The sequence below is a fragment of the Coturnix japonica genome, chromosome W (assembly GCF_054131305.1).
Source record: "Coturnix japonica strain WE chromosome W, WE-NBRP24, whole genome shotgun sequence".
Classification (NCBI taxonomy): domain Eukaryota; kingdom Metazoa; phylum Chordata; class Aves; order Galliformes; family Phasianidae; genus Coturnix; species Coturnix japonica.
The window spans coordinates 3,151,722-3,174,508 of NC_140701.1; the positions used below are offsets into that span (position 1 = coordinate 3,151,722).

Consider the following 22,787-nt stretch of genomic DNA (forward strand, 5'->3'; position numbering starts at 1 on the left):
CTCCCTTTACAGCCCCTGCACAGCTCTATAGAACAGTCTGATAGAACTACCTCTAGTAGAAGCAATCTCCACACAGAGATCCTTTCCCAGTGGCACTCAGCCCTTCAGTGGGGTCTAAGAGAGCTGCAGCCAGACTCAAACACAACTGCTCACACAGCTCAGCTGCCTTCACCTGTGCTCCAGACGCTGACACATTGCAGCCCCACATCCCCCTCTGCCCCCCCACAGCCCCACACCCCCCTGTCCTCCCCGCACTCCCCATCAGCCCATCCCACCTCAGTGCTGCCTCTGTCTCTTCTCTCCTCTCCCCGTCCCAGCGCCGGCCTCCCCCGGCCTCCCATTGGGCAGCGGCAGCTCCGCCGGCTCCCATTGGCTGAGCTGCAGTGCGCGGGAGTGGCCATTGTGGGGGGGGGGCAGAGGGGGATGTGGGGACTGCTTCCCAGTTGAGACTGCCTCAGCTTTCTGGTCAAGGCATCGACATTGGTGAGTTTTCCTTTGCTAATAACTTTTGACTAAAAAATAACAAAATAAATAAATAAATAAATGCCACAACACAAAGCAGAACACACACACAAAAACCCACAAAAACAAGGAACTTGGATTTAATGGATGCTGAAGATTCAACACCTGTGCATTTGTCATGTGAGTTACTTATTTCTTTTGCCCTTAGTTTGGACACAAATGGCATTATTTTCTTCACAGTAACAGAAATGGGAAAAGGAACTGAACTTCTGAAGTTCAAACTTCTGGGTTGTTTTTTTTCTTTTTCTTTTTTTTTTTTTTTTCCTCTTGGAGACACCTGTATTTGGTGGTGGAATGGAATTCCCCCATCCCATTTTAGTGCAGATTTTGTTGTGCTCGATGTGGAATAAACCCTACCCAGCCTGTTCCGCACCGTTCCCTCTGTTTGCAGTACGTAGCCTTTCAGGAGTGTTTATTTGTCATTTCTTGTTCTATGTGACCCTCTGTTTGGCTGACTTTCTTTTTAATTCCGTGCTTTAATCAAGCATGTTGTGAGCTTGTTAGTGCACCAATTATTCTGGAGGGCCAGACTCAATAAAATGTCAGGCTGAGAAGTTGTTTGGCTGTGTTACGTGGGACAAGACCAAATTCATATAGAATCCAGCCCCAGAGAAAAGCAAATGTAGCCAGCAGGACTTGAGGGCTGAGCTGTAGGAATGGAAGCGTCCTCTGCTGTTTGAAACAGAGCGCTTTTCTAAGCTGTGTTTCAGCAGAAACCATATAGTGCTGGGAACAGGCAACTATTGGCAAGGGCTCAGTGCAGCTCTTCCCTCACCCTGCACCACGACTGACAGCATGCTCTGTTTTCTCTCTCCAGACCAAGTTCTCCCAGTAAGAGGGCAGAGTCAGCAGCTGGCAGTTGGCGTTCCTGCTTCTGCCTGGGCAAACCATCCCCTGTGGCCGAGAACCAACTGCAGAGCAGTGCCAGGGAGCCCTCTGAAGCTGAAGTCTTGGTCCTGGCAGGTAAGGGTGCAAATCCAGCTTTCAAAACACTGCTTGTCAGCAACACAGGTAGAATTCATGCTTTCAGTGGGCTTGTACCTCTTTCTGTATTCCTGCGTTCGAGCCGTGCCTGACATCTTTGGTTGACACTTGTCTTTCCCAAATGAGTCTCGCAAGCTGCTTGAAACCTGCTTGACAGGCAGCACCAAGCCTTTGCCTCCTTGGATAGTGAAAGTTTACACTAACTGCTGTGTATCTACTCTTTCCAGGTGAATCCATCCCTTGCCAGTGCAGGAACACCCCGGCAAGTAGCAATGATGCACGGTGTGCTTCCATCAATGGAGTGCAGTTAGGATGCATGAGTCACTGCAGTTCCAAGGACAGCCTTTCACGTGACAGCAATGATGGAGAGGAGGAGGTCTGACCTATTCAGTTTTGAGCCTCTCCATGCAGGAAAACCTTGCGGTTCTGGAATGTCTTCACCTACAAAGGTAGTGAGGGATTTGGAGCACAGGCCTTACAAGGAGCAGCTGACGGTGTTGGGATTGTTCAGCCTGTAGAAGAGGAGGCTCAGGGGAGACCTTATAACTCTCTATAACTTCCTGAAGGTAGGTTGTAGTGAGCTGGGGGTTGGCCTCTTCTCTCGAGTAATCAGTGATAGAACTAGAGGGAATGGTTTTAAGCTGCGCCAGGGAAGATTCAGGCTGGACATTAGGAAATATTACTTCTCAGAAAGGGTAGTCAGGCACTGGAATGAACTGCCCAGAGAGGTGGTGGAGTCACCGACCATGGGAGTGTTCAAGAAACGTTTGGATGTGATGTATGGAATATGATTTATCCAGGAAGTATTGGCAATGGTTGGACCAGATGATCTTCTAGGTCTTTTCCAACCTTGATAATTCTGTGATTCTGAGCTGAGAAGCTTTTCTTGCTCAAGTCCTGCTTCCAAGTTTAACCACCTATGGGGAAGTAGATGTCACTTTTCTAGTGTCCTTCAATTCCGTGTCCGCATTTTCCTAAAAGTAAAAGAATTTGGAGGTAACCAGCTGCAGTGAAGTGAGCGATTTCAGTGCCTGTTTCTGATGGTGGCAATGAGTTCAGAGGTCATACTTAATTGACGATTCCTGTTTCCATTCTGACAAAGGCTGTAGTTGCAGCTGACTTCCTGAGGCTGCCATACGTGGTGGTGATGCAGCCTTGGGCTTCTTGGGGATTTGCATGACTCCCACCTTTCCTTTCTGTGTCTTGCAGGTCAGCTGGTGCTGGAAGCGGCCGGTATCTGAGCAGGAATGAAGGTGAGTGCAGGAGCAGCTGCTGAGGGGAGGAAGGAAGTCCATGCTAATGAGCTCTGAAGCATCTGCAGGTACGGTACCAAAGGAGGCTGCAGTGATGCAGGGGGCTCCCCAGCAGGAAGCTGGCTGATCCAAATGCTTGCTGAGAGTTTGGAAGCCCAAACCCTTATGGTCTCTGTAAGGGTGGCTAATATAAAGATGTTAACCAAGATGGTGGTAAATAGTCAAAGGTTGTTAGCAAAGGAAAACTCACCAATGTCGATGTTTTGACCAGAAAGCTGAGGCAGTCTCAACTGGGGAGCAATCTCCAAGAGATGCTGCCTCAGTGGTGGTCAGCCTTTAAATGAGGTCTCAGAGGAGGTGGAGTCGAGGTCCACCCCTTCTGTGAGCACAGCTCCATTACTCTCACCTGTGCTCCCGCAGCTGACCCAACACTTGCCTCAGCTGATTAATCAGAGGTTCAAGGTGTGATTTCCCATACAATCTCTAAGCTGAAGGCAGCATCTCCTTGATCTGATGGTGGTGTGCCTGAGTGAGGGAGTGATCCAAGCTGGATGCAGAAGAGTCATCTTGATTTCTCTCCTATTTTACTTCAGATGACACCTATTGGGTGTTGGTTTCTTAAAATTTGGATCTAGGAGGTGGCCTCTCCCTTTGCTTCTGGTGAAAGCTGCAGCAGGAGTAGAAGACAAAGAGGTTTTCTTGGTGGCAGCAACACCAATTATTTGATTCAAATGTAGAACTGTGATGAAAATGCTGAAGAACAGATCTGCCTCAAAGACATGCTTGATCATATAAGGAATGAGCATGTGATCCAAAACAGCCAGCGTGGCTTTAGCAGGGGAGGGCCATGCCTAACCAATCTGGTGCTCTTCTATGATGGAGTGACGGCATTTGTGGACAAAAGGAAGGAAACTGATGTCATTGACCTGGACTTGAGCGAGATCTTTGACATGGCCCTCCACCACATCCTTATCTCTAAACTGGAGGGATGTGGATTTGACAGGTGGACCACCTGGTGGATAAGGGATTGGTTGAAAGGCCACAGACAGAGGGTGGTGATTCATGGTTCGATGTCCAGGTGAAGGCTGATAACAAGTGGTGTCATCCAGGAGTCTGTCTTGGGACCAGTGCTTTTTAACATGGTTATCAGTGACACCAATGATGCAATGGAGTGCACCCTCTGCTGTTTGCTGAGTGGTGCGGCTGATGCAGTGGAAGGAAGGGATGCCATTCAGAGGGAGCTCAACCGAGAGGTTGGCCTAGGTGAATCTAATGAGGTTCAAGACAGCAAAGTGCAAGGTTTTGCACTTGGGCTGGAGGAATCCCAGGCATCTGTACAGCCTGGGAGGAGCAGTCCTTAAGAGAAGCCCCGCAGAGAAGGACCTGGGGGTCCTGGTGGATGAAAAACAGAACGTGAGCCATCAGCGTGCTCTTGCAGCTCAGAGAGCAAATGGTCCCCTGGGCTCCATCAGAAGAGGGGATGGCCAGCAGGGACAGGGAGGCGATTGATCTTCATGATCCTTGAGGTCCCTTCCAGCCCGGGCCATTCTATGATTCTGTGATTACACTCACTGACAGAAATAACGGCAGCTGTACAGAAGCTGGATATATTTTGGGACAGTTCTTGTAACCAGCTGATTTTAAGACCTTGCCCAAGTCGTGAGTCTTAATTGCATGTCAGAAGAAAGCCGGGAAAGTGGTTATTGCTCATTCTTTCTCATTTGCTGATTCTTTCTTTAGTGTTCCTTTTCCAAAGGAGATTCTGGTGATGGAAGCAGTTGAAGAAAGAACCAAAGCAGCTCTTGCCAAGAGTGCTTGAAGTCCCTGTAGAGAGAAGCAAAGAACTTGGGCTTCCTCTGGGATGCTCCCCACCATGTCTCAGGAAGGAGACAACTGCTGTTCCACTTTCTGCTCTGTGTGTGGAAAGGTACGTCTGGGTTTCTTCTGCTTGTTTTTTCTTTCTTTTTCTGGCTTTGAAGGAGAAGGGGTGGAGCAAAGGGAGACCCACTGGTCATTTGTTACCTCAAGAACAGGATGGATTTTACATTCATTGTGAAAAACCTGGGCTAGTAGCATGGGCATGTTTCAGGCTGGACTCTTCTTTTGCTGCTTGGTTTCCTTTTGGCTACAGGGAGACAGCTGTCTAAAGGTGTGTTTTCAAACCCACTCTCCAAAACCATGTTTCATTGTTGCAGGTGGTTCAGTGTGCTCTTGCAGTGCAGATGCTGTAGTTTGCTGTAGAATCTGAATGGTTTCTGTTCCTAGGAGAGGACTGGGAGGAGGTAGTGAGAAGAGAATTCAATGCCTGAGGTGTATCTTAGTGAGAAATGTTGGCATGAAGTGCTGAAAGTCTTGAGCTGTCAAAGGCCAGTGAGGCTCAGACTCCTTAACCTGCTGGAGCAGGGTGGAAGCAAGGAGTGGGCACTGCCGTCCCACAAGCGGCACTTGGTTCTGGTCTGCCAGGTCTTTGCTGGCCTGGATTTCTTCTGAGAAGTTTGTTGGAGCTGCTTGGAGTAGTGAAGGGTGGGGAAGAAGTGCTGCTCAAGAGCTAAGGCTCCGCTTGATCATTTTGGATGGATTTAACCATGGTATCTGAAGACATAGTTTCCATCAGAATGATCCCAGCATTGTGCAAGTGTCTCAGCTGAAGCCCCTGAGCAGATGTGTGAGACCACCCGCCTCCTCCAGATGAGCCATAGGAAAGCTGACTGTGCCCAGTAATTACAGCTTCTGCAGATTGAATGTGCTTCCAAGTGTTTTCCTTAGTGATCAATCATGTCCCAGCACTCTGATATTCCATCTCTGTCACAATCTGGAGCATCTCTGCAAACCTTGGGTGCTCATTCCCACCAGAGTTTCTTCCTTTCTCTCTTTAGAATCAGTGTGGTGCAGTTCCCTGTGTTTGTGAGCAGCAGCCAGCAGGCTGCAAGAGATCCAATGGCAGCTTTCAGCACACAGAGGGATGTGATGGGGACAGACTGTCCTTACCGCCATGCATAAGTGAGTTTTTACCGTCCTCTCTCAAGAAGTATGAAAGAATAGAGTTTGAATGATACTTGTGAGCAGGTGCTGTGCTGTAGGGGATGTCAGGTAAAACGAGCAGTGAAAGTGATGTATTAGTTTGTGTTTTGGCTGTTAAAGAGGAGTTCCATTTCTGGAAGCAAAACTATGGGCTAAGATGGAAAACAGAAGGGAGAAGGCTGATACCTGGATAGTGGGCTGAGCTTTGGTGACTGCAGCCATTTGCAGTAGAAGTTTTGCTGTTTTGCACAGTGGGGTTCAGAATGGGAGCTGATGATGAATGGGAGCTGCTCGAGGGACAGACTTCCATGTACAAGTTCCAGTGCCTCAATGACTTTCTTGTAGCGAGGAACCCCAAACTGAACATAAGACTTGAGGCGCAGCCTCCCCAGTGTTGAGTCCAAGGGGATGATTACCTCTCTGCTCCTGCTGGCCACACTATTTCTTAGACAGGCCAGGATGCCGTGGGCCTTCTTGGCCACCTGGGCACACTGTTGGCTCATGTTCAGCTGAGCATCGACCAACAGCCCCAGGTCCATTTCCTCTGCACAGTCCTTCAGCCACTCAGCCCCAGGCCTATAGCGCTGCATGGGGTTATTGTGGCCAAAGTGCAGGACCTGGCACTTGGCCTGGGTGTACCACATCCCATTCACCTCAGCCCAGTGAGGTTGATCCAGCTTATCTAGATCCCTCTGAAGGGGCCTCCCTTCCCTCAGGCAGATCAACACCACCTCCCAGTCAAAAGACAAAAAGAGAAGAAAGCAGAAATGAAGAAGGCTTCTCTGAGAGCTGCCCCTGCACCTGCAGAGGTGAGTCCTTGTTATGGACAGACACAGCTCTTGTTGTCAGGGCCTCCATCTGTGAGACATGAATGAGACTGTAAAATCCTGAGGGAAGTGGTGTCCTGGTTCTGTACTTGCTTTTTTCCTTTGCAGTTTTTGAAGTGTTGCACAAAATGAAGGAGAAATCTCTAAAGCAGGTGGTCGGGATGCTGGCATGGTGATGTTACTTAGTAATTAGTGCTATTATTTTGTAGTATATTAATAGTTTGCTAATAAACAAAAAACAAGGGGGGGAGGAAGGCGTTCTGATAACAGAGGATGCTGAGAAGGCAGAAACACTGAATGCCTTCTTTGCTTCTGTCTTTAGTGAAAAGGCTCTCCCTCAGAAATCCCAGACCCTGGAGGTTAATGAGAGAGTCTGGACAATAGGAGATTTCTCTTTAGTCAGGGAAGAGGTGGTCTGTGATTGCCTAGGAAACATTAATGTCCATAAATACATGGGATGGGTGCATGGGGTGCATCCACGGGTGCTGAGAGAACTGGTGGAGGTCATTGCTGAGCTGCTCTCTGTAATCTTTCAGAGGTCTTGGAGAACTGGGGAGGTGCCTGAAGACTGGAGGATGACCAATGTCACTGCAGTCTTCAAAAAGGGCAAGAAGGAAGAGCCAGGTAATTATAGGCCAGTCAGCCTCACCTCTGTCCCAGGGAAGGTGATGGAACAGCTTGTGCTGGATGCCATCTCCAGAGAACTGGGTGATAAGGAGGTTATCAGGAGTACTCAGCATGGGTTCACCAAGGGGAGGTCGTGCTTGACCAACCTGGTGGCCTTTTATGAAGATGTCACTAGCTGGGTGGACGGGGCTAGAGTGGTAGATGTAGTCTACCTTGATTTCAGAAAGGTTTTTGATACTGTCCCCCACGACATCCTTATAACAAAGCTGAGGAAGTATGGGATAGATGAGTGGACAGTGAAGTGGGTCGTGAACTGTCTGACTGGCAGAGTGCAGAGGGTTGTCGTTGGCGGTGCTGAGAGGGGATTTGATCCAGGTTTATAAATACCTGAGGTGTGGGGGCCATAGTGGCACGGCTGGTCTCTTTTCAGTAGTGCGTGGGGACAGGACTAGGGGTAATGGGCTGAAACTTCTGCATAGGAAGTTCCGCACAAATGTGTGCAAGAACCTCTTTACGGTGAGGCTGACGGAGCACTGGAACAGGCTGCCCAGGGAGGTGGTGGAGTCTCCTTCTCTGGAGATATTCAAGACCCGCCTGAACACCTACCTGTGCGACGTGGTGTAGGGAACCTGCCATGGCAGGGGGGTTGGACTCAATGATCACTAGAGGTCCCTTCCAACCCCTACAATTCTGTGATTCTGTTGGAAGGTGGGAATGCAAGAGAGAATATTGCGAGCAAAAGCTGTGGAGCGAGATAAATGGCATGAGAAAGCAAAGCTGAGAACTAAGGAAAGCTCCAGAAGAGAAAACAAAGTCCAGTAGGGCATATTTAGAGACAGGTGAAGCATCCATGAGTGCACTGAGGAGTACTAGCATACTCTGGAATGTCTCTTGGGCTCCCTACAGCACACATACTTGCTCTGGGGCATGTCTGGATGTCTGTAGAGCTAATTGTGGGGCCCTGAGAAACCTCTGGGGCACATTAGGGGGCACTGACTTCCATGTGAGTGTTCCCAGGTTCCCAGAAGTCAACAGGGAAGCCTTTGGAGACCCCTTGGGAAGACTCAGTGGGGCCCTAGAGTGATGTAGCAGCTTGTGTTGGTTGCATCTGCTTGGCAGGGAAGCGATTTCCCTGGTGAGAGCTGAGTGACTGGAAGGTGATTTCTTTGGTTTAATTAATTTAATTACCTGGATTATAATTAAATAACACTGTTCAGCGTTCATTAAAGATTTCTTTTTTTTCCAAAGTACTTCAGTTGTGCAGCTGTAGCAGCTTTGCTAAGATATATCGAGTTTATTCAAAATTCCAGTGATGCTCCTAAAGCACTTGAAGTGCATTTGAGGGGGGGAGTGACAAAACAGCTCTGAGAGACACATCATCAGATCAGAACATTGGAACGGTAACTAATAGCAGAGATTCTGATAAGAATATTGAAGTTTTCAAATTACCTTTTCTTAAAGTTGTATTTCACCAAGTTTCATCAATGTGCACACTGAAGAGCTGACTTGCTATGTTTCTTTTTATAAAAAATCATGTGTTACAATTGAGAGCAGAAGTTATAGGATGGAACATTCTCCAAGTAAAGTGCAAAAGACATTTCTTCATAGTTCCAATTAATGTCTTATGTTTTGTTCAGACTCACTAAATGATGTATTTCAGGGTACATCATGTGGGAATATAAGAAGACTATTCAGAGCAGGAGCTGCAGAGCAAGATGAACGACATGAGAAGGTAAGGCTGGGAACCAAGGACACAGCTTTTGTGTCACTCAGCCACCTGTGGCAGAGGTCAGGATTTCTGCAGGGATGGGAAATCATCCCATCACTTAGTGCCTTAGAAGGAGCTGAGAAGCTTTTCTTGCTCAAGTCCTGCTTCCAAGCTTAACCACCTACAATGAAGTAGATGTCACTTTGCTGGTGTCCTTCAATTCCGTGTCTGCATTTTCCCCAAATCAGGAGGTAACCAGCTGCAGTGAAGTGAGCGATTTCAGTGCCTGTTTCTGATGGTGGCAATGAGTTCAGAGGTCACAATTAACTGACAATTCCTGTTTCCATTCTGACAAAGTCTGTAGTTGCAGCTGACTTCCTGAGGCTGCCATACGTGGTGGTGATGCAGCCTTGGGCTTCTTGGGGATTTGCATGACTCCCACCTTTCCTTTCTGTGTCTTGCAGGTCAGCTGGTGCTGGAAGCAGCCGGTATCTGAGTAGGAATGAAGGTGAGTGCAGGAGCAGCTGCTGAGGGGAGGAAGGAAGTCCATGCTAATGAGCTCTGGAGCATCTGCGGGTCTGGTACCAGAGGAGGCAGCAGTGATGCTGGAGGGCACGTGGTGAGTGCGTGGACAGGGTGGCACAAACGTGTGCGTGTGCTGAGGAGTTGGGTTGCACACAGGTGCACACAAAGGGGTTTTTGTGGAAGGTGTAGGCACGTACGTGTTCCCAGGGGTGGTTTGCACACGTCTGTGAATACAAAGGAGGGCACACGATGCGGTGTGTGCATGGAGGTGTGCAAAGCAGGCAGGGTGGCACACGGGTGTGCATGTGCACATGGATAGGGGAAGGCTGGGGTTACAGGTTGACCTGTGCTGAGGTGAGTGGGGGCTCACGGTGTTGCTCAGTGGTAGATTTGTTTACACTGAGTGCTAACAGGAAACTCGCACACCCTTTTTGTTTCAGCTGTGCCAGCGCTGTGATCCCTTGCTGCTGGGATGTGCTGTTGGAAGGATGGTGTGCATGCCGAGCTCCCATCACTTCCAAGCCCTACAATTCTGTGATTCTGTGAATCAAGTGTAGAGCAAAAGGGATGTTTGGGCCAGGTGACTGTAAGAAGGCTGGCTGCTTTGGATGGTGGCAGCTGATGGAAACAGGTGCTCTGGGGACCGTTCAGCTTTTAACAGAAGACAGGGGTCCTGCAGGAAGAACGACTAGGTTCTCAAAAGGCTTCAGACGTGCACACAGAGTACATCTGTCCTGCCGTGCCGTCTCTGCTTCTTTTTGATGAAAGCATTTTCATGACCACTTGTTGTGGCTGTTGCTTGTAGAAGGAGGAATGTTAGGTGCAGTTCTCACTGAGAACTTCTGCTAGGATTTCTGTGTAATTTGAATCATGAGTGTTAGCACAGTGAGTTGAAGGAGGGCCCCGGAAGCAAATTTGTTGCTGTTGAAGCACTGTGTGATGAGCAGGTGCGTGGTAAGACGTGCTGGCAGATGTTGAAGCCACTTTAAGATTGAGGTGAGAAGGAAAGGCGATGAAGGAGCTGATGGCAAAGAGCTTCCTTAGGAGGCTTGGTGCTTGCATGGGATTGTATCCGATCAACTTCTTGTGTGCTGGTGTCCATCTGTGGTTTGTGGAGCAGTTTTCATTCCAGGGTCTGTCTGGTAGGACTGTGGCTTGGGCCAGGCCAGGGCGAATCCAGTGTGCTTTACTCTCGTTCTTAGTGCTTGTTTTTGCTCAGGTGTCAATCCTCACAGAGCAAGGCCTGAGGGTGGGGTTTGCGGAGAAAGAGGACATGCAGGCCTTGTGTGACACCCACGGAGCTGCAGCGAGGCTGCATTGGTGTAAAACAAGGGAAATGCACAGAGATCTGAAGGTGGGTTTTGGGCTCGACTTATGCCAGAGGGGATGTGCGTGCTCCTTTACAATGTGCGTTTTCTGCCTACTGTATGGCAGGTGGGCTTGGAAAGTTGTTTCCGTGTTTCTGTTGTTGGGAGAAGCAGATATCAACTCTTCTCTCTATTGAAAGATTTAACAAAAGAGCCTCTCCTTGCTTCTTAGTGTATGAATCACAGAATCATAGAATCACCAGGGTTGGGAAAGACCTAAAAGAACAGTCCAACCGTTCTCTTATTACCAATAGCTCCCAATAAACCACGTCCTTCAACACAACATCCAGTCATTCCTTGAACACCCCCAGGTGGGATGGCTCCATCACCTCCCTGGGCAGTCCATTCCAGTGCCTGGCCACCCTTTCTGAGAAGTAATATTTCCTAATGTCCAGCCTGAACCTCTCCTGCCGCAGCTTGAAACCATTCCCTCTAGTTCTATCAGTAATGACATGAGAGAAGAGGCCGACCCCCAGCTCACTGCAACCTCCCTTCAGGAAGTTTTAGAGAGCAATGAGGTCTCCCCTGAGCCACCTCTTCTCCAGGCTGGACATTCCCAGCTCTCGCAGCCTCTTCTCATATGGCTCCATTGTGCTCCAGACCCCTCACCAGCTTTGTTGCCCTTCTTTGAACACGTTCCAATGCCTCAGTGTCTTTATTGCAGTGAGGGGCCACAAACTGGAAACAGAATTCGAGTTGTGGCATCACCAGTGCTGAGTACAGGGGGACAATCGCCTCTCTGCTCCTGCTGGCATCAGTGTTTCTGATACATACATTCTCATGTATGTAAGTGTCACATGTGTGACATCCTTTTTGATGGAGTTCTGTGACTGGAGTTCAATGGATTTGAGAGCTGACTTGAAGCCTGTGGGCATCACCCAGGAGTTGGGGTGAGAGGATGAGGTGTAGGAACAGGAACCTCTTTGGTCGTTATTAACTCCCAACTTTTTGGTCAGGAATCTCTGTGTGTTTTTTTATCATGTAAAGAACAGAGTCATTGTGCAGCTTGTGAATGAATTGATTCACGCCTGCTGATTGGTGCTGTTCTCTACAGGGAGCTGCAGTGGAAATGGACACTTGTGGTCCACTGTCTGCCCCCCTCCCGCATGCCCAGATCAGCCAAGTTGTCAAGGCCTGGCTCTTGGTTGGTGAATTGTGCCAAGGTCAGAGAGTTGGATTTTCTGGGCTTTGAGACACGTCTTCCAGATGCACGTTGTGTTATTTCTGATGTGTTGACCTGTTGAGGTCCAGCCCCAAATGAGGATTCAAGTACTACCACCGCAGGAATGGTTTAGATTGGAATTGGAATGCAGAAGGCTGAAGCCAGCAGGAGCAGGGAATCCATCATCCAAGGGCTTGGTGCAGCTCTTCTTTGCTCAGTTGTGGAAGCATCGTAAAGTTGCTGGGCGGACAGGCATCACGTAGCCTGAGACTCAGCATGAATTGCAGCAAGTGGATGGGACGGTTGTGCTGTGTGTGTTATTCCATGACTGTCTTAGCCCTGCTCACTGACCTGCTCTTTCTCTCTCCTCTCCTCGCCCTCCACCCACTGCCTCGGTGCAGCTTTAGCTCTCATTTCATCCGAGCAAAGCGACAAGGAACTGCTGCAGATAGCTTGAGGTGATCTCACTGCCAGGTACGTGCCATGTTTTGTCCCCCCCGCATGGTTTTGCAGGCCGTGTGGCACCGTGTTTAGTAACACAGCCTCATGCAGCTTTGATGTGACCCTGGTCACGGGTGGGTTTCTCCACTGCCCTGCAGCTCAGCCCTCAGAAGGGCTGTCTCTCAGAATGGCCGCCCTAGACCCCGTCCCCATCTCTGCTGCCCTCCCCGTCCCTTCAGCCGTTCCCGGTTCGGGCCGGGCGACACCGGGCAGGTGGGTGAGCGGAGCGGGGCAAGATGGCGGCAGGGAGTGGGGTGTGAGGGGCAGGGCGGGGCCTAACGGGGGCGGGGGGCGGGGCTAAGGGGAGGGGAGAGCGGGGATTGGTGGGAGAGGGAGCCAATAGGAGGTAGAGAGGAGTTGGGCACAGGGTGATGTTAACACCCCTTTGTGACGTCATAATGCCCCTTTGTGATGTCATAATGCTTCTTTGTAACATCATAATGCCCCTTTGTGACATCATAATGCCCCCTTTGTGACGTCATAATGTCCCTTTGTGACGTCATAATGCCCCTTTGTGACGTCATAATGTCCTTTTCTGATGTCATAATGCCGCTTTGTGATGTCATAATGCTCCTTTGTGACGTCATAAAGCTCCTTTGTGACGTCGTAATGCCCCTTTGTGACATCATATAGCTCCTTTGTGATGTCATAAAGCTCCTTTGTGACGTCATAATGCCCCTTTGTGACATCATATTGTCCTTTTGTGACGTCATGAAGCTCCTTTGTGATGTCATAATGCTTCTTCGTGACGTCATAATGTCCCTTTGTGACGTCATAATGCCCTCTGTGACGTCATAATGCGCCTTTTGATGTCATGATGCCCTTTGTGACATCATGAAGCTCCTTTGTGACATCATAATGCCCCTTTGTGACGTCATAATGTCAGTTTCGGATGTCATAATGCCCCTTTGTGATGTCATAATACCCCTTTGTGACGTCGCAGTGCTCCTTTGTGACGTCATAAAGCTCCTTTGTGACGTCGTAAAGCCCCTTTGTGACATCATAATGCTCCTTTGTGATGTCATAAAGCTCCTTTGTGGCATCATAATGCCCCTTTGTGACATCATAATGCCCCTTTGTGACATCATAATGCCTTTTGTGACATCATAAAGCTCCTTTGTGACGTCATAATGCCCCTTTGTGACATCATAATGTCCTTTTCTGATATCATAATGCCCCTTTGTGACATCATATCACCCCTTTGTGATGTCATACTGCCCCATATGAAGTCCAGACAGAGTCAAAACTTATGGACCTGCACGAGGATCACTTTCAAGACAGTGGCTCTGTTGCTTCAAGCCTATTTGCTTCGTCCTGCCGCCACTCTACTACCAAATATCAACAACCTCTTTCATGATTGAACTTGCAAACATTTCACACTAACCCTTGTGTTTCTATGCCTTCCTAGGTGATTTGAGCCCTTGTCAACCCCAATGATCCAAACCAAGTAGTGATGTGCAGTGTGTTTCCATCAATGGAGAGTTCTTATTAAGCACAAATCGCTGCAATTCGGATGACAGCCTTCCACATGGTAACAGTGATGGACACAAGGGGCTCATCCACGTTCATGCTCTCATATCTCCTGGCTCTGCTGAAGCTCCTGACCTGAGCCTGCCAGACACCACAGTCACCTGCCTGGATTGTGACCCAGCGCCTTTGCAGTGCTGCCCATCCCAAGCACAGCCCGAGTGCCCCAGCAGCAGCACCACCATGCAGGAGCAGGTCAGCATCAGTGAGGTGAAGCTGAGCATCTTAGATGGGGACTTAGAGTCAGGCTGCCAGTCCCAGGCACCAGGCAGCAGCACCAGCTCTGAGCCACTCTCATCTTGACAAGAGGAGTCCTATCTTCACCCTTGACCTCTCAAGCCCTCCTGTCTTTTATTGAATAAAGTCACTCTCATGCTCAATCATCGCCTTGGCTGCATTCCGAGTCTTCATTCACAGGGATTGGGATGAATGCAACAAACAGCAAGGCAGCTCAGCTTGCAATGCTATGGCTGTGGGGTTCGTGCAGGCAGAGCTCTGGGTTCCCATTTTGCATGGCTTTAGGATGTCTGCAGCATTTTGTATGGCAGCAAATAATCTCTACCATCCAGGTTGCTGCTCATGATAATCCCAGTCTTCCTGGCTGTCGCTTTGTGATACCTTTCAAAGCCTTTTGATACTCTTTGATGCCTTGGCTGCTCCCTAACACCTCTGTCCTCCTGCCATGTTGACTCATGTCTCCCACTTTGAAGCTGGCTTTGCAGATCATCTCCAGCCCTGTCATCATCACGCTGCAGCAGGAGGTGCTCACCTGGCCCAATGTCTGGCAGTACAGCTTGTTCTGCAGATGAGCAGCTGCCTCCTCATCTCTTCAGCTACAGTAGTTTTTCTCAGGGCAGTTAGATGCAGTCACGCTCCTCTGGATTTGGTGTGTTAAATCCATGCTGCATGGCAGCAGTCAGTGCAATACAAAGGTGTTCTGTGTGCCACAGCATTTCTCCAGGGGAAATGAATCCTAGCAACAGTCTGGAGGAGTCTGTGAGCCTGAGATGCTCAACCAATGAGAGCCATGAGAGCATCACCTGCATTGGGTTTAGGGCATAGAACAGAATTAATGTCACTGACTGGTGTGCAATTTCTCCCTTGCCAACAGGGGATGTGCGCGCAGTATTGCAGTAATGAATAAGCACTGCTGCTATCGCTGCCATCTTTGCCTAACTAGAAATCTTTGACTTTGAGAGTTTCTCACACAAGGGGAGAGGGTAAGAAAGTAAAGAGGCACAGAAAACTAAGGAAAACTGCTCTTCTTTATCTTATCTATAAAAATTGATACAATTGATGCTGTCGTTCCTTTTTTTTTTTTTTTTTTTTGTATTCTTAATTTTTTGCCAGTGTCAGCTAGATTGTTTTAAAATATCCACACACCAAAATCTGACTACCAAACAAATGTAATGAAAATGAAATGAAGGTGAGTTAGCGGAAAGCACAAGGCCATATTATATTAGGCTCTAGCAAATTTACAGGCAGTCACTGCACGAAGAGGTAGATCTGAGTTGCACATTATATGATTCCCACAAAGATTAAGGAAATCTGAAGCTTTCAATATATTTTTTTAATTCTTTTTTCATTTCATTTTTTAAACACCTGACCCAGACCCCAACTCTCGCAGGAGCTGTAAAGATAACAGCATTAACCTGCATTGTAACTCTAGATTAATAGTCAAGTGCATCACTCAGCCAACAGTTGGGACATAGAATCCTATTGCCCTCATGTAATCACTACTTAAACAAGAAACAGTGAAATTCATTGAGATATTTAGTCTGAACTCTTCCACTGGGGTCATGACTGAATGAGTTCCAAACTTGTGCTGAATGTCATTGCTGAATTCCTTTCTTTCCCATTCAGTACTGTAGCCAACTAGAATAAAAAACAGCAAAGTTCAGATGGGGATAATCCAGGTTGGAAACCAATACAAAGTGGAGGCAACAAATGGTATATTTTTCATATCGAATCTATGCAGTTCTTAGAGCATCAGCAGTAAGAAATTTGGATGAGATTAAATTTCTGTAGCTGTAGTAACCGTTTTGAAAATGGTCCTCAGAGATCCCTAGCTGGAAAGCACTGGGCCTATTCATCCTATTTTAAATCTATGGGAAGAAATTATTCTGAGTGTTGAAAGAGTGTAAAAATAAAACATTTCTAATTTAGTCACCTCCTTTTAAAGTACTTTCAGACATGGTCTGTGATACTACCTTAGATTTCTTTGTATATTTAAATGAGGGTGGTTTGATGCTGGCACAATCACCTTAAAAGACTCTTCAAGATTATTTACCTCTGCCTTAGAAATCTATCAAAACTGCCAAGAATTAAACTGTAGGATGAGGAAGCCTGCCATTTCTAAGATTTGTGGTACTAGCAATTGACTTACGTTTTGCCTTGGTGGAGAACAGGCTGTGCATGGATACACACATGATTTCTCTAATTGTTTGTAAAGGAAAGAATTTCCTCAGCCTTTGCGAAAGCCAGCCTAAGTATCAAAATGGACCTGAGCCCATGCTCAGGAGCAGCAGTTACTGTTTACTGAATGCCTTTAATGCTTGTGGTGCTTTACAAAGTTCAACTTGCTGAGTATCATACTGCTTTCACATTATATCTAATGCAAATTTTAGGAACCCACTGCTGGAGGCAATGGAACAGAAAGGTATGGGGTAAGGGCACAGTAGGTTTTGTATCCAGACACTTGTGATGCAATCCACAGACAGATGGTAGGTATTGAACTGTCTTACTAACACAGTATTCCTTGGCAATATGATTGATGGTTGGACTTGATCTTTTGAGGTCTTTTCCAACCTTAATGATTCTTTAATTCTGTGAATACTGAAGACTTTTTTTCAGTATGGCTAGGAAAACACTGGCTAAGTTGTTTGGTTTGCATATATGAAGTTGGGACTGCCAATGGCACAGCTGTGTCATTAGAAAGGGTGGCAGGAATACCCTGAACACGTCTACTCCCTTTCTGTCTTCTCCATCTCAACTCATGCTCCCTGTGACACTAACAGACAAGATTTAGCAGGCATGGTAGTGATGGTTGGATGGTTGGATTAGATGATCTTAGTGCTCTTTTCCAACCTTAACGCTTCTGTGATTCTGTAGATATGCCGTACAAGTCTTACCCTTATATTAAATTTAGCTAGAGATTGTTGGGAATTAACATTTTTGCCTGAAATTTCTCAGAGAATCCCTTGTGCAGGGCCAGCGAAAGACAATGTGCTCAATGGGATTTCAAGAAAGAATGGGAGGTAGTTGTTTGAGGAGTTACTTTGCTCTGTCAAAAAGCTGTACTGAGACTATATCTAAAACTATGGGATGCACATAAGAATGTACCCTACCTCTCTGCCTAGGGCTGGTCTACATAGGGAGTCAGAAAAAGCTGAGCAGCAAGACAATACCATGAGTATCGATTTGCCTGCTTAAATTGGCAGGCATTTCAAGTGTAGACGTCAACTCTTCTCTCATAACAAGTACGGCATGCTTCTCTCTACGAGACTACCTTACAGGGACATGTCTTTGACTGGGCTGATTTTGCCTTCTGAATTTTACTCCACAAAAGAATTTCAACAGGTAAAAGTTGAAATGACTGCAATGCTCGTTTATACAGTGGTGTATCCATGCATCCATGTTGACATTTCTATCTTCAAGGTTACTGTGAGATGGGAATCACTGATTATAGAATTATTATTATTATTATCCCTGTACATAACTTAAGATACACCAATCAATTTCCATTCATTTAGTCTCTTTCTAGCAGAAAACTGAACAACAGTAATAACAACAAAAAGAGCCTAAACGAAACAAACTACAAAGGAGGCCAGAATGAATGCCTTCTGAACTGAGTATCACTGAAAGTTTTTCTTTATTGGCTACAGTGTGATATTTTTCTCCACGTTTTCTGCTCTGATTAAAACCACTTTCATCTTCTGTGATGTTAGCAGTGCGTGGGCCTGTAGAAAAGCATGCACACAAATGAAGACTAAAGCTGCATCTCTGCTCAGCAGTGCTGGCAGTTCACCATCAGTCTTGTCTCTGTGTAACACAGAGAGGGAAACAAGAAAGGATGCATTGTCTCAGCTATTCAAGGCATATCATAGAATCACAGAATGGCCTGGGTTGAAAAGGACCATAATGATCATCAATTTTCCTAAGACCACATCCTGGTCTTAATGAGCAAACACTTTATCACACTGGGCAACCTGTTCCAGTGCACTGCTACTCTTGATGAGAAGAAATTTATTCTACTATCCAACCTGAAACTCCCCTAGTGCAACTTGAGGCCATTGTCCTGTAGCTGAAGATTTTTAGTGCCAATTTTCATTGCCATGGATTAGGTTAACAGAAAGGAAACAGGACCCCAGTGTCTGTTATCAGATATCAGGTGGATAAGTTTCTGTTTATATCTACTGAATTCTCTTTTTGATAGTCGTAGAACCAGAGGTAATGTCCTTAAGTTGTGCCAGGAGAGGTTCAGTATTAGGAAAAAATGATTCCCAGATGGGGTTGCAATGCTTTGGAACAGGCTGCCCAGGGAAGTGGTGCAGTCCCTGATATAGCACTGAGGGACATGATTTAGTGGGTGTGGTGGGGATGAGTCAGTGGTTGGACTACACACTTGCATGTTGCTGTGTGTGCCCTATATTGCTGTACACTGTAGTCTGTGTAAGGACTTGTTCTCCAAACCATCTGAATGTTTGTTTGCCATGATGCAGCAGCTGTCTCCTTCGTAAAGAAGGAAGCATGAAAAAGACTACATTAAATTCATTCATTCTTAGCAGAAAGGAAACAAAGAAAAGAAAGAATTTTTAACCTGCTGTTAGCCATGTTTGTAAATAAAAAATCACTGTTTAGAAATACCTGGAAAGTAAGTACACCATTCTGGAAAGTCAAATAAATGTGGTGCAAAGCAAACTGTCTCTGGCTTTGCCAAATCAGGCCTTCATTAGCCAAAGGATCCCTCCCTTTTTCTCATAGTGATAAAGAAATTCCTTTTATGGTTCTACTATTTTCATTAGTTATTTTGGGAAGATTATCTCCAGTCCAGCAACTCAAAGGTTTTGGGATGTACCTCTGGTCCCAGTTCACCTTGCTGAACCTGTCAACAAAACTAACATCACCTGTCACAGAATGATAGAATCATGAGAGCTGGAAAAGACCACTTAGATCATCCAGCCCAATCATCAGTCCATCACCACCATGTCCACTAAGCCTCCTCTCCTCCTTCTTCACTGACCTTGGTGACTGCAGGGCTGTTTGTCTCACACCATTCTTGCTCTTAGCTCTCACATATGCTATGCAGTGGTTTGAACCTTCCTTAACAAAGTTATCACAGAAGTGCCAGCAGCATCACTCCTTGACTCAGCTTTGGCCAGCACTTGAACTGGTTCTGTCTGACATGGGGCAACTACTGGCCTCTTCCTACAGAGAACAACACTGCAGCCTCTTTGGTGCCACAGTCCAGACATTAGACATGTAATACAACCTGAGAAAAATATACAACTTGAAATTATGTAGTTCTTTTATTGAAAATCTCTTTTTAAACCCTGTGTTTGTCTCAGTATTTCATGACCTCTACCACAGTTCTCTATTTCCCTCAGCATCACTTTGCGTTTGTCTTCTGAATGTCATGCTTGGATCTGAATTGATAAGTGAAAAAGCTGCATCTGACAGTCCTTTCCAGATGTGCCTGTTTGACTCCAGCTGGTGAAGTTGTTTCTCAAGACTTGCTTCCTCTCATTCATGTTCTTTCACACTGAACTGTAAAATCAGCTCCCACCTCCCGGTCTTTAGGATAAGTGGCACCTTTTTGAATTTCTGATGGGTTTCAGCTTGAGCGAGATGCCATGAAGATGAACAGCAGGAAGTCAGTGAGAGAATTGTTTAAGGATATTGAAAATGAGAGATGGTTGAGTGTCAGGGAGTCATTTGTTTCCTCAAGGCATAATATATCCACAGGATAAACTTTCATCTCCACTGATCACAGCAAAGTGGTGGTGATAGTTAAAATAGAAAAGCAGGTTTCAATGTAACAAAACGTTGCTGGAAAAACTAAATAAAAGCCAATACTTGGCATTACAATTCAGGGCAGATAGCAGGCCAAATCTTCACTGAGCTGAAAAGGTAGCAGGATCTTTGGCAGGTACAAGTGGAGTTCAGACACAGTATTCATGTGAATGATGTGATACCAAGAATACAGATTATTTCCTCAATAATGAGAAAGGACAAATAGAAGCTGCTTCACCCCATCTGAGGTCAGGCTGTTTCCACACATAGGAAAATTGCAGGTAAGTGGAGGGGATTTTATCTAAGTGTAGGAACCAGGGGTGAAAATGTTGATTTTCTCCTCTATGAGAAGGGCAGAGCCAGCCATGCACACCCACAGAGTTCAGAGCTTTTCATTGCTTCTTCATTTTTAAGTAAAATCATAGGGAAACTGTCAGACAATCAATGTGCAGAAGTGGTACAATCTCTTGAAAAGCCACTTACAGATCTGCAAAACTTGCAAATAACAATTTTCTGTTTATCCAATTGTTTTCCCATCTCCAGATAAGACCCCGTGCTCTGATCCATTTTTTGTGCGTGCATCAACAGATTTACAAAAAGAAACAAGTCAGCAACTGGCAATTTATTCAAGGTGTTGAAAGTATCAGACAGTTGGTAGATTAGAAAGCAAACTGATTCCTCCAGAATTTCTTGGGGGACTCTCAGGAAATGGGATCCAGTAGGAGCTGGTCTGAAGTGGGGACTACTCCATTTCTAAGGAACTGTACATCAATGAGGAACTAGTTCAATGCTTTCTCAATCAAAGAAAAACCTGACTTCAGTACACGTCTGACCAAATGCCCAAGCTGTACAAACCTAAGTCAAGGTGTGAATGCAACTCTCTGAAAGGAAATTTTGTCATTTATTTCATTTATTTCATTACTAAACATGGAAGTTTGGTGGCCCTTCCAGGCAGGGGGGCTGGAGCTTCATGATCCTTGGGGTCCCTACCAACCCGGGTCATTCTGTGATACTGTGATTCATTTCTCTGCATTGACAAGACTATCTTCCTTGTGTAAGCAGAAAGAAGAGCTGCTGGAGAGGAGCTCTGCTGAGAGGGACCTGGGCGTCCTGGTGGACGACAGATTGACCATGAGCCAGCAGTGTGCCCTTGTAGCCAAAAAAGCCAGGGGTGGGTAAAAGATCTAACACACATCTCTATGATGGGGGTGGCCCAATCACAAGCAGTGCTGCGCTCAGTTGTTCTGCTTGCCTGCTCCTCGAGGAGTTAGGAGAAATCTGTGCCTGTTGCGTGTTCGAGTGCGTGTGCAATGCCATGTGGAGGGCTTATCGCAATAAAGATTGGCGGATTTGCTGCGTAGACCGGTCAGAACTCAGATCTGCGTTGTGCTTCCTGCGGCACCAAACGCCCAGCAATGGCAGTTCCGTGTATTGGCCAGCAGGTGGCAGCAGAGACCACGGAAAGGACGTCTGCGGGACAGACCCTGGGGATCCGTTCTCTCTTGATTATAGGGGAAATATATTGAAAGCTTCAGATTTCATTACTCTTTGTGGGAATCATATAATGTGCAACTCAGATCTACCTCTTCGTGCAGTGACTGCCTGTAAATTTGCTAGAGCCTAATATAATATGGCCTTGTGCTTTCCGCTAACTCACCTTCATTTCATTTTCATTACATTTGCTTGGTAGTCAGATTTTGGTGTGTGGATATTTTAAAACAATCTAACTGACACTGGCAAAAAATTAAGAATACAAAAAAAAAAAAAAAAAAAGGAACGACAGCATCAATTGTATCAATTTTTATAGATAAGATAAAGAAGAGCAGTTTTCCTTAGTTTTCTGTGCCTCTTTACTTTCTTACCCTCTCCCCTTGTGTGAGAAACTCTCAAAGTCAAAGATTTCTAGTTAGGCAAAGATGGCAGCGATAGCAGCAGTGCTTATTCATTACTGCAATACTGCGCGCACATCCCCTGTTGGCAAGGGAGAAACTGCACACCAGTCAGTGACATTAATTCTGTTCTATGCCCTAAACCCAATGCAGGTGATGCTCTCATGGCTCTCATTGGTTGAGCATCTCAGGCTCACAGACTCCTCCAGACTGTTGCTAGGATTCATTTCCCCTGGAGAAATGCTGTGGCACACAGAACACCTTTGTATTGCACTGACTGCTGCCATGCAGCATGGATTTAACACACCAAATCCAGAGGAGCGTGACTGCATCTAACTGCCCTGAGAAAAACTACTGTAGCTGAAGAGATGAGGAGGCAGCTGCTCATCTGCAGGACAAGCTGTACTGCCAGACATTGGGCCAGGTGAGCACCTCCTGCTGCAGCGTGATGATGACAGGGCTGGAGATGATCTGCAAAGCCAGCTTCAAAGTGGGAGACATGAGTCAACATGGCAGGAGGACAGAGGTGTTAGGGAGCAGCCAAGGCATCAAAGAGTATCAAAAGGCTTTGAAAGGTATCACAAAGCGACAGCCAGGAAGACTGGGATTATCATGAGCAGCAACCTGGATGGTAGAGATTATTTGCTGCCATACAAAATGCTGCAGACATCCTAAAGCCATGCAAAATGGGAACCCAGAGCTCTGCCTGCACGAACCCCACAGCCATAGCATTGCAAGCTGAGCTGCCTTGCTGTTTGTTGCATTCATCCCAATCCCTGTGAATGAAGACTCGGAATGCAGCCAAGGCGATGATTGAGCATGAGAGTGACTTTATTCAATAAAAGACAGGAGGGCTTGAGAG

General features: G+C 46.6%; 1 long non-coding RNA gene across 2 annotated transcripts; it reads left to right on the forward strand.

Moving 5' to 3' along the window:
• Positions 1–5,211: 5,211 nt before the first annotated feature.
• LOC146754244 (uncharacterized) lies at positions 5,212–10,741 on the forward strand. 2 transcript variants are annotated; one of them, XR_014938869.1, is made up of 4 exons: positions 5,212–5,759; positions 7,144–7,231; positions 8,895–8,966; positions 9,407–10,741. It is a non-coding gene; the product is annotated as an uncharacterized LOC146754244 (long non-coding RNA). The 2 variants fall into 2 exon arrangements; XR_014938870.1 differs by lacking the exon at positions 7,144–7,231.
• The last annotated feature ends 12,046 nt before the right edge of the window (positions 10,742–22,787 follow it).